Here is a 12,328-nt window from a genome sequence, read left to right on the forward strand (position 1 = left end):
ACTTGTTTGGCAAGCATAGTTTTACCCAAACCTAACCCCATGAGGCAACCACTTTGAGTTTCTTCTTAGAATCTGCCAACACACTGACATGCTCTTCTCTTTGGCCATCAACACCAACAAGGCCCGACTGCCTCCTTGTAGATCATCAACATCCAGGAATCCAAACCACAATGCATACTCAAATTGATACACTAATCAATTGTGCATCTCTCGCGTCGAGTATTTGCCTCTACCACGAGAACTTTGAGCTCCTCGATCCGGTTGGCAATCTCATGTCGCATCTAAACCTCCTGAGGCGCCAAGCCATCTTCTTTACAAGCCTGCCTTTACATGGGCACCTGCTTCAATGACACGCATCAAGTCATCGATGCAGTTCTCCATATCAGGACATCTCCTTGACATGGTCCCCCCCATTTGTTTTGCTGATGGAACAAGTTTATCCAATAGCTCCATCATGTCAAGGGAGCTTTCATAGTGCCAAGTTTATGTTTAAGGAAGGAGGTCTGCTTCCTCACACCGTGAGCTTCTTGTACTCCTCGCTGAGTAGCTTGGTAAGCTTGTCGAGGAGCGGGTTCATCACCCATGTCATCACACTTGCTCCCATTCTGCTCAAGTTCAGTTCCCTTCACGCGCCGCCTCAGAACCAGAGAGAGGGGGTGGAGGGCAATGTGACCAAGCCAAGAAACTTGACGCCAAAGGAAACCTAGGATGAAAAGTCAACAACCAATGGCGGAGCTACATGTAGTTCTGAGGGAGGGGGGGGGGGGGCGCTGCCCCCCTATAGCCCTGCAATATTTAGTGAAGCAAAACCTTTTTAGATGCTTGAGGTGTTCTCTAAGATGTTAAATGATGTCTTGCAACTCGTGAGCATGGGAAGAATCCGCCATCCCAAAGATTTAATTGTAAGCCAGTGAGAAGGCTCTTCACATCTGGTCTTTGGGAGACTGAGACAAATGCCTTACAGTTAAATTGCCCCCAATCTCATCATACACTTGTGTGGCAAGCATAGCTTTACCCAAACCTCCAAACCCCATGATCAAAACCACTTTGAGTTTCTTCTTAGAATCTGCCAACACACTGACATGCTCTTCTCTTTGGCCATCAACACCAACAAGGCCCGACTGCCTCCTTGTAGATCATCAACATCCAGGAATCCAAACCACAATGCATACTCAAATTGATACACTAATCAATTGTGTATCTCTCGCGTCGAGTATTTGCCTCTACCACGAGAACTTTGAGCTCCTCGATCCGGTTGGCAATCTCATGTCGCATCTAAACCTCCTGAGGCGCCGAGCCATCTTCTTTACAAGCCTGCCTTTACATGGGCACCTGCTTCAATGACACGCATCAAGTCATCGATGCAGTTCTCCATATCAGGACATCTCCTTGACATGGTCCCCCCCCAGTTGTTTTGCTGATGGAACAAGTTTATCCAATAGCTCCATCATGTCAAGGGAGCTTTCATAGCGCCAAGTTTATGTTTAAGGAAGGAGGTCTGCTTCCTCACACCGTGAGCTTCTTGTTCTCCTCGCTGAGTAGCTTGGTAAGCTTGTCGAGGAGCGGGTTCATCACCCATGTCATCACACTTGCTCCCATTCTGCTCAAGTTCAGTTCCCTTCACGCGTCGCCTCAGAACCAGAGAGAGAGGGGGTGGAGGGCAATGTGACCAAGCCAAGAAACTTGACGCCAAAGGAAACCTAGGATGAAAAGTCAACAACCAATGGCGGAGCTACATGTAGTTCTGAGGGAGGGGGGGGGCCTATAGCCCTGCAATATTTAGTGAAGCAAAACCTTTTTAGATGCTTGAGGTGTTCCCTAAGATGTTAAATGATGTCTTGCAACTCGTGAGCATGGGAAGAATCCTCCATCCCAAAGATTTAATTGTAAGCCAGTGAGAAGGCTCTTCACATCTGGTCTTTGGGAGACTGAGACAAATGCCTTACAGTTAAATTGCCCCTAATCTCATCATACACTTTTGTGGCGAGCATAGCTTTACCCAAACCTCCAAACCCCATGATCGAAACCACTTTGAGTTTCTTCTGACAATATGTCAACAAACTGACAAGCTCTTCTCTGGGCCATCAACACCAACAAGGCCCTCTGCCTCCTTGTCGACCGTCGACATCCAAGAATCCAAATTACAATACCAAGACTCGAATCGATGCACTCATCAATCTTGTATCTCTTGCGCTGAGCATTTACCTCCACCACGAGAACTTTGAGCTCCTCGATCTAGTTGGCAATCTGATGTCGCATCCCCAAACTCCTAAGAAGCCGAGCCATCTTCTTTACAAAGCCTCGTTTGCATGGGCACCTGTTTCAATGTCACGCATCAAGTTGTCGATGCAGTTCTCCATATGTGGACATCTCCCTGACATGGTCCCTCAGTTTTTTGTCCAGGGATCAAGCTTATCCATTACCTAGATCTTGTCAAGGAGAGCTTTCATGGAGTCGTGCTCATTTTCGAGGAAGGAGGCCTGCTTCCTGACCCCTGAGCTTCTTGTACTCCGCGTTGAGCAGCTTGGTGAGCTTTCCCAGGAGCGGATTCATCACCCCCGTCATCACACTCGCTCCCATCTTGATCGAGTTTAGTTCCCTTCATGTGTCTCGCATCGAAACCAGAGAGGGGGTGGAGGGCAATGCAACCAAGCCAAGAAACTCGACGCCAAAGGGAATCTAGGATAAAAGGTCAACAACAAGAGGTAGAGCTACATGTAGTTCCGAGGGGGGCGCTGCCCCCCCCCCCCCATAGCCCAATCATATTTATTGAAGCAAAAAAAGATGCTTAAGATGTTCTCTAAGCCGGTAAATCATGTCTTATAGCTCGTGCATGGGAAGGGTCCTCCATCCCTAGCCTTCATTTTACGCGTGTGAGAAGGCTTTTCACATCTGGTCTTTGGGAGAGTGAGACAAATGTCTTACAGTTAAATTGCCCCCAATCTCATCATACACTTGTTTGGCAACTGTAATTTTACCCAAACCTCCAAACCCCATGATGGAAACCACTTTGAGTTTCTTCTGAGAATCTGTCAACAAACTGACAAGCTCTTCTCTTAGGCCATCAACACCAACAAGACCTGCTACCTCCATGTAGATCGTCGACATCCGGGAATCCAAACCACAATGTCAAGACTTGAATTGATTCACTCATCAATCTTGCATCTATCATGAGGAGCATTTACCTCCACCATGAGAACTTTGACCTCCTCGATCCGGTTGGTAATCTGATGTTGTATCCCCAAACTCCTGAGGCACTGAGCCATCTTGTTTACAAATCCTGCATTTGCATGGGCACCTTCAGTGTCACGCATCAACTCGTTTATGCAGTTCTCCATATCAGGGCATCTCCCTGACATGGTCCTGCCAGTTTTTTGTCGAGGGATCAAGCTTATCCATTAGCTCCATCCTGTCAAGGAGAGCTTTCCTGGTGCCGAGATCGTCTTTGAGGTAGGAGGCCTGCTTCCGCACCCCGTGAGCTTCTTGTACTAACCAGAGAGGGGGTGGACGACAATGCGACCAAGCCAAGAAACTCGACGCCAAAGGAAACCAAGGATGAAAGTGGCAGACCTACATGTAGTTCCGAGGGGGGCGCTGCCCCCTCCCCTGATAGCCTTAGCATATTTAGTGAAGCAAAAAGTTTTTAGAAGCCTGCTCATAACCCGCCCCCCTCCACCCCCAAAGATGCATATTTTCTCTTTGGCCCCTGCTTTGATTCTCCTGTAGCCCCGCTGCTATCAGCAAGCACATTGTTAGAAAGAAATATCTAGAATGAAAGCAAATCCATCGGAGTACATGAGAGAAGCTAGTAATAGAAACCTACCAACTAGAAATACCAAACAATAAGCAGACCACACATGCCATTTTAGTAGACTACATGGCAAAACTAATAAAATGCACATCTAGAATTTTTTAGATTGGAGTAATTGATGTCACAGCTGACGTGTTTACCTAGCAGAAGTCATCATGAAGACATGAACATTATGATGTTTTCAAGTACAGGGAGTTTGTGAATATCTTATTCCAGGAGTTGTGTTATTTTTGTTTTTGCAAAGAACACAATAAAACGGGCAAACAGATTGTTAATTGCCAAAGTATGCACAACATACAGGTCGGCTTATCAAAAACAATCCTCGTATGATGGTTTGCACATAATACAATTAACTAGGAATTCTTTATGTACATATAAATACATTATACACAGGAAAAGTACAAACAATTGTGTAAGGGAAAAAAACATCAAGTTAATATTTCGAAGTAAAAGCAGGATGCAATGCATATGCTAGTTAGAGCGTCTACAGCCGGACTTGGGAAATTTTTGTCCCTAAATGTCCGCAGATGCACCTTAGCGCGACCCCGTACAATGCTGGACGGCTCCTCAAATGTCCTACTGAACAACCACGCTTCTCATATCAAAACCCTTGAATCCATACACATGAATATCACATGTAAATAACATATGTTTGTAGTGGAAATACATAGTTTAAACATAAAATTAATTTCAAGTGTGCAATTCAAAAATTAAACTCCTTGCTTTCCATTTTGGATCAACATATGTTTCACAAGATCATGGAGTAGTTGATCTCGAAGACGATGATGTATCTCCAGAAAATTCAGAGTACGGTCTGCATCTTGTTCTGGGATGTGGACTTATTCTCGAACTGTTTGATGAGATTTTGTACCACAAATGGTACGGAAAAAAAAGAGTTGAATGATGATAATTTGTACCAATATTTTTTTTTATCTTTTTCCTAATAAGTTGAGGAGAAGTCAGGAATTTGTTATGGAGCAAGGAGTGCCCGGCCGTGACCTTCGTCATCACTTGATGTGATTTAAAAATGAGTATTGATTAATAGGCTAAAGGCCAGTTAATTAACTGGCCATATAGTACTCCCTCCGTTCCTAAATACTCCCTCCGTCCTAAAATTTTTGTTTTAGATTTGTCTAAATACGGATGTATCAAGTCACATTTTAGTATTAGATACACCCGTATCTAGACAAATCTAAGACAAGAATTTTGGGACGGAGGGAGTATAAGTCTTTGTAGAGATTCCACTATGGACCACATACGGATGTATGTAGATGCATTTTAGAGTGTAGATTCACTCATTTTGCTTCTTATGTAGTCCATAGTGGAATCTTTACAAAGACTTATATTTAGGAACGGAGGGAGTAGTTAGCTAGCAAACTTTTTTATGGGTGCGTAGGGGTGCCCTTGCATGGCTCATCCGTGATGGGCTAAAACACCTACAAGCACATGGGCTTACAGTGATCGGTCCAGGACGCTACAGGGCTGCTGAACGTGCATTCTAGGGATTATTTGGCCGCGTACATGGGAAGGCAACGTATTTGCATGTGCTCCTATCAAAGAAGGGCAAAGAAATTTTGATAAAAACGGTGGTGCAAGCTATTCCTACCTACGGCATGGCCTGCTTTAATTTGACGAGGGGACTCTGTGAAAGTATTAGCCACATGATATGCAGATTTTGGTGGGCGCAACAGGATGATGAGCAAAAACAGCACTGGGTGGGGTGGGAAAGGATGACTTTGCCGAAGGAACAAGGTGGGTTAGGTTTCAGGGATCTCCACTCTTTCAATATTGCCATGTTGGCCTGGCAAGTATGGCGACCACTCCAAGCCCCGGGCTCACTTTGTGCCCGCGTTCTTGGTGCTAAATATTATCCGGATGGGGACCTGCTGTCAGCGGTGCCAACGCCGGGCATCAGTTATATGTGGCGAAGTATTCTCCAGGGAGTGGAGGTGATCAAACAAGAAATGGTTTGGAGGGTGGGTGATGGCGAGAATATCATAATTTGGCAGGACCCGTGGCTCCCATATGGGGCGGTTGGATTCCCAAGAACACCTCGTGGGGGCACACTCCTTACCTAAATGGTGGAACTTATGGACCCAGTTTCTCATACCTGGGATGTGCAGTTGATGAGTGAGACAGACTTTCAATGAAGAAGAGGCCAATCTAATTCTGAAGATCCCAATTTTTTAGCACCTGAGGATTTCCTGGCATGGCAATGTGATAACAAGGGCCTGTTTCCGTCCGGTCTGCCTACAAAGTTCATGTTGAGATCCTGCAGGCTGCAGCGACAGAGCACTCGGCAGAGAGGTGAGAGTTCAACAGGATCTGAAGAGGAGCGGGGATGTGGCTTAAACTCTGTAATCACCAAGGAATGTCGAACGAATAGGGGTAGAACTTGACACTAGCTGTGTTATTTGCCGAAGACAGACGATGTGGCGTTCTTGTGGTCTGGTCTGGAGGAGACACGCCAAAAACTGCTGTCCTGGCCGTTGTCGCACTGTATCCTAGAGTGCAACTTCAGCTTGCGGGAGGAGGAAATGCTCAAGACTATTTGCCTCTTGTGGCTATATATGGTGGACGGAAAGGAACAAGGCTAAGGCTAATCATAAGAAGCAGAGGGCAAGCGAACTGGAGTTTCGTTTCATGGTGATTAACACATGTAGCCGAGTGGCCACGATGGACCGATCACACCTGGGCCGGCTGTTGTCTTCCGTGAGATAAAATTCCTCCTGCAGTTTGCTTTTAGTGAGTGGAGTGTTGTGTTTCTGTCCCCGTGCTTGCAATAGGCCAGCTCATGAGTTAGCTAGTATTGGGGAAAGCCGCAATCTAGGGAGCCAGTATGAGTGGCTGATAAATCTCCCGAACGTTGTAACTGGTGCTGTGGCCGCTGACTTGGAGTGTCCTGAGTGATAATAAACGCAAGGTGTTCCAGTTCAGAAAAAGAAAAACAGAATATATACTAACTCTAGTGCGCTCATAACAATTCGTTAGACAGTTAGCCGTACGAGACACACGATAGGTGCAGAAAAAACTCGTGGCAGGCAGTCTAACCGCACGAGAGAGACAAAGTGGCGTGTGGAGAGCTAAACGCCTTAGATTTTGGAACTTTTTGGAAAAGCATAAGCTAATACTCCTTAGATAATGAGGAGGAGGGAGTAGCAGGGCTATTTCCCTGTTGTGCGAGGGGATCCCAACCAAATGAGCCCTAAAAGAAAGGCTCAAGCTATGCACTTACTCCATACCACACAACTTCACATTTTCCCTAATCTAAGGCATCAATAACCACATTAGACCATCTCGTCGAGGGGGAGACTCTTGCCAACTTGAAATTACAGAAAGAATTATACAGGAGAATCTGAACCTTGGGAGGAGCATGTCTGTCAAGCAACCAAAATTCAAACAGAATTTTTTACTTCTATTAGAAAATGTACAACAGATAATTTCAATAATGTTACATAACAAGGGACCTGATTTTACAGGGCAATGATGTCTTGTCTCCATCCAACCTGAGAAAACATTGCTTTCATATAACCACGAGTAAACTCATCTTGAGGCGCATCTGTGCGGTATTGCTGGAGCACCTCAGCACGTTCTATGCTACCATTTTCACTCATTCACAAACGTCTTCTACTAATAGCAAACTAACAGTTGTTAGCACGGAGTTATGGATTTCCTGTACGAGATGGAAGTTTGGCTTAATAAACAAAACCGAGAGAGGCGAGACTGCTCCGGCCCGATGACGCACGGCGAGGCGGCGGCGGTCGCGATTCCGGATCGGCGGCGGCGGCGGCGGCGGGCGGTGAGAGCGAGCGAGAGGGGAGAGAGGGACAGACGGACGAAAGTACCCTTCTGAAGTGGGCCGCCATTCTTGTAACGGAAAGAAGCTGAGCCAAATCCGGGCGAGGGCGAGGCCCGGCCCAGTCCACATACGACGCCGGCGCCTCTTAGCTGGCGGCAAACTCTACCAACAGACGAGGAGGAGGAGGAGGAGGAGGACGACAGAGAGCAGCGCTCATCCCCAACATCAAATTCAAACACCCGGCTCTCTTCCCTCTTCTCCAAGCATCCACATCCCGAATGCCACATTCCCCCACCCCTCTCCCTCGCTCCCACCCTACCAATCAGCCTGCCATGGCTCCCAATCCGCCCTGGTTGATCCTCGAGCGGGTTCCCCGCTTCCACGACGCCGCCGTCGCCGTCGACGCCTTCCGATGGACCGCCTCAACTCCTCCATCCCGCAAGGGGAGCCGCTCGTCCTCTCCGCAGACAAGCTGGGTGCGCTCCTGGTGGCCTTCCGCAAGCCCGGCGCCTACCCGGACCTCTGCATCGTCTCCGTGGCCAAGGACGCGCCCGCGGCAAGCATCACCGCCCTCCCTCCCCGCAAGCCGCCCGTGCACCAGATCACGGCCCTCACCAGCATCGGGATGACCCCAGCGCCAGGCACCGCCGCTGGCTTCGTCAGTTCGTCGTCGCGGAGCTGCAGGCCGTCTCGAACGCCCACCGCGCCAGGATGATCACCTTCACCACCGAGGACGGGGAATGGAAGGAGAAGCCGCTCCACATGCCCAAGGATCACTCCTGCCGCGCATGGGGTCGACACGGCGTCCTCTCCCACTCTGGCAAGCTGTGGTGGGCCGACCTCGCCTGGGGACTCGTCTGCTGCGACCCCTCCGACAGCACGCCGACGCTGCGCTTCGTCGAGCTGCCGCACGGAAGCGCCCTCAGCTTCGACCATCATCCCGCCATCGAGGGACGGCGCGCCGTGTGCGTGAGCGGTTCCCGCATCAGGTATGTTGAGCTCTCGCGCATCGGTGACGGTCCTTCGAGGATAAGCACGTGGGATATTCAGGCCAACCGGACCGGCTGGGCACGGAAGAAATCCGAGGAGGCCCGCTTCGCCGACATATGGGCAAGTGAGGGCTACGCCAGGACGAGGCTGCCTGCCATACTGCCCACCCTCCTTCTCCTTGACCCAACTGCTCCTTCCACTGCCTGCTTTTGATTGGATGATTACATCTACTGCATGGATTTCGGTACAAACAAATTGCAATGGGCACAGGCCTTGCCGCACAATCACAATGCCTTCATTGCTTGGGAGCTCACATGCCACATCATCTCACCACGTAAGAGGCTCGAGCACTTGTTCCCCATCGGTTGCCTAGCTTAATTCTGTGTTGTTAATCTAATTGATGCAACTGTGATGATTGCAGCTTCTGCTCCCGCATTGCCGCTGCCATGGCGTCACACTGGAGATGTGCTTGTCCGTGGTTTTGTGTGTGAACTCATGTCATGCTCGCACACTTGCACGGCTATCTACATCAAGAGTACTCGTGCTGCTTTTCACATCATGCTTTGCCATCGAAATTACCCCATTGGCCGGCTCACGATTGAAGAGCAGTATAATGGCTCGGGTTCTACGTATTTCCTATCATCAGTCCGCTAGAGTTACAGCAGCAGTAGCGCCTGTGGTCGTGAGCAGCATAAGGCAGTACCTCTTATATGTGCCTGTTCCAGACATCAATGCCATTTTCTTATTGTTTGGGTGTGTGCCTATTTCTCTGTTGATTCCCATGAGGCACCGTTGTAGTTGTAGGTAGGATGATAGTAATTGAACTACACGTTGTGTGCAGGATCAAAGCGAGTGAAAGGATGGACAAAGGACAGGACTGTACACCAAGAGCCAGTGGAAGGGTAATAGGCTCACATGTTGATGGTGACAAGCAGATCCTTTTCAGAGAGACGAAACAAGAGACAACGAGCTTGATGTTGGAGTGCCGCATAGGCGAGATCGAGCCATTTGGTATGCAGCTACAAACACCCGCTGGCTTTCACTCTCTGACCATCATTAGAAGCTTGGATCGGTGCACCACCACAGTTGCGCTGAAAGTAGATGAGCATGGACATGAGTTACAGATGTGCACCAGCCTTCCAGTTTGCACCCATGTTCCTTTGCCATATCTTGCGAGGATTGCTGGCATCTTCTGATTAGGTATTACTACGCCTTGCACTTACTTAGTTTCCTTCTTCCCAGCATTTGCTCTTGAATTCAGAGTTTAATAACAAGTCATATAATGCTGCATTGTAGGTAAAATCTGACCAATGTATGAAAGATGGTGACTGGACAGACTGTATCAATCGTCGACCAAATGCTGCTGAAAGTGTTGGCTTATGTGGTGCTGAAAGTGTTCTGGCATAGTAGTTAGTTCACCTTGATCTGCATATTAATCAATTGTCCAGCAAATGCTGCCGAAAGTGTTGGCTTATGTGGTGCTGAAAGTGTTCTGGCATAGTAGTTAGTTCACCTTGATCTGCATATTAATCAATTGTCCACCAAATGCTGCTGAAAGTGTTGGCTTATGTGGCTTGGCACCGGAGACCCTTGGATCCTGCGAAGTAGCAGCCGGACCCCTCGAATCATGCCGCGGTTACCCAATGGCACTACTAGAAAAAGGGGCTTTTGGCCCGGTTGGTAAGGCCCTTTAGTCCCGGTTTTTTTGAACCGGGACTAAAGGCCGCGGCCACTAAAGAAAATTTTATGATTTTTTTTTGAATTTTTTTATTTTCAAATTTCTGAATTATTTTAACCTCTAATCTCTAATCACCACCCCTCATCACTGCTCAATTTATCCTCTAATCTCTAATCACCCCTCATCATTCCAAATTATCTAACTTCCCGAACGGTCACCCATCCTCCCACTCCCCCAGCCTGAGCACGCTTAACTTTCGGGTTCTATTCTCCCTCGTTTACAAGTCTGCACTTGTTGTTTTCCTGACAATAATAAGATGTCAATCCTATTAACCCTCAGGAATTTAGCTTGAGCATGAAGTGACACATTTCACTGTTTGAGTTTGAAACTATTTTTTTTAAAACAATAATTATTTAGTAACACTAATATTTCTTGAATAATTAGTTCGACCATTGTTTGACCACAGTTTGACCAGATTTGACCAAAATTCAAAATAACTGAAATAATTATTTAGTAACACTAATATTCTAGAATAATTAGTTTGACCATTGTTTGACCACAGTTTGACCAGATTTGACCATATTTTTTCCAAAAAAAATTTTGAAACTATATTTTTTCTGTTACTAGTGGCGCACCTAGCAAATGGTGCGCCACTAGTAAGTTTGAAATTTTTTCGATCTTTTCCACTCTAGATCTTAAAAGCCCCGTAACTTTTTTTCTGTTAGGTTTTTGAGGATTTTGAAAATGTTTAACGGGGTTCCCCCGGTTAAATTCGGATGTAACTTTTCGAGTAGATGATTTTTCATATAAAAAACTTTTTCATCCGAGTTCGTATGCAAAAGTTATGCCCATTTTACAAATTCCAGAGAGATTTTGCAAATAAAGTCGAAATTCATATTTGTAAATTTTCCCAACAACTAGACCACATATCACATGGGAAACTTATTTTATTTTATTTTTTGACATTTCCATCATTTTCTTTTGTTTTTTCTAAAACTGAAAAGGCGGTCCACCGGGGGGGGGGGTAGAGTTTGAAAATGGGACCTTTAGTACCGGTTCGTGCCATGAACCGGTACTAATACCTCAAAGCCCATTAGTACCGGTTGGTGGCACCAACCGGGACTAAAGGTCTAACCTTTAGTCCCGGTTGGTGCCACCAACCGGTACTAATGGGCATCACACCCTTTAGTCCCGGTTCGTGGCACCAACCGGGACTAAAGGGCCCAGGTGAACCGGGACCAATGCTCACATTAGTCCCGGTTCGTGACTGAACCGGGATTAATGTGAATACTGCCCTGTGACCAAAGCCCTGTTTTCTACTAGTGTGGCAGTCGCGAAGGAAACGCGCCGACGGCAATGTGCTGCTGGAGTGCAGCTGGACCGGTGACTACATGGGTCGTCTCCAGGCCGTGCGAGTGGGTAGCCGGCGGGGAGGCCTAGGGCCACTGTCTCATCAACATCACCGGGAACACCCAAGCCACCGCTGAGAGCAGATCAGCGACCTGCAAGGACAGGGTGTCGTTGGCGTACAACACTTACAACTTACAAGGAGCAGTTGATGTGCAAGGCTAGGAGGCGGTGGCGGGGTGCACGGTGGACAAGACAAGGGCGCGACCACGTGAGCGAAGGCGCTCGGCCACAACAGAGCATGGCGCGTCGTTCCACTTCCACGCACATGTCGACCCCTGCCCGCAACAGCACAAGGCTCGCGAGGGGCATGCAGCTCCCAAGTACCTGTTGGAATATTAGGCAAGTTCATGATTAATTCCAGTAAATAATTCATGAAGAGATACTAGCATGCAATAATCTAGCAAACTAGAAGAACAACAAGACATGCATAACAGAAGCAAACACGTAACAATAGCTGTAGAGACAGACATGAACAGAGAATGTTGAACGTACTGATCGTTAGCTATTATGGGTGCGACGGTGTTGATGACGATGTCGGCGACGATCTGCTGCTGACGGCGATGAATACGACGATGAGTAGCACCGCCCGACTTGGACGGAAGACGACCCGTGATGACAAATTTGAGCAGTCGATCCCAAA

At 47.6% G+C, this 12,328-nt stretch overlaps 1 pseudogene; it reads right to left on the bottom strand.

The window, feature by feature from the left end:
* Positions 1 to 2,860: 2,860 nt before the first annotated feature.
* LOC109780492 (disease resistance protein RGA5-like) lies at positions 2,861 to 7,897 on the bottom strand (annotated as a pseudogene).
* Positions 7,898 to 12,328: the final 4,431 nt, after the last annotated feature.

The sequence above is a fragment of the Aegilops tauschii genome, chromosome 3 (assembly GCF_002575655.3).
Source record: "Aegilops tauschii subsp. strangulata cultivar AL8/78 chromosome 3, Aet v6.0, whole genome shotgun sequence".
Lineage (NCBI taxonomy): Eukaryota > Viridiplantae > Streptophyta > Magnoliopsida > Poales > Poaceae > Aegilops > Aegilops tauschii.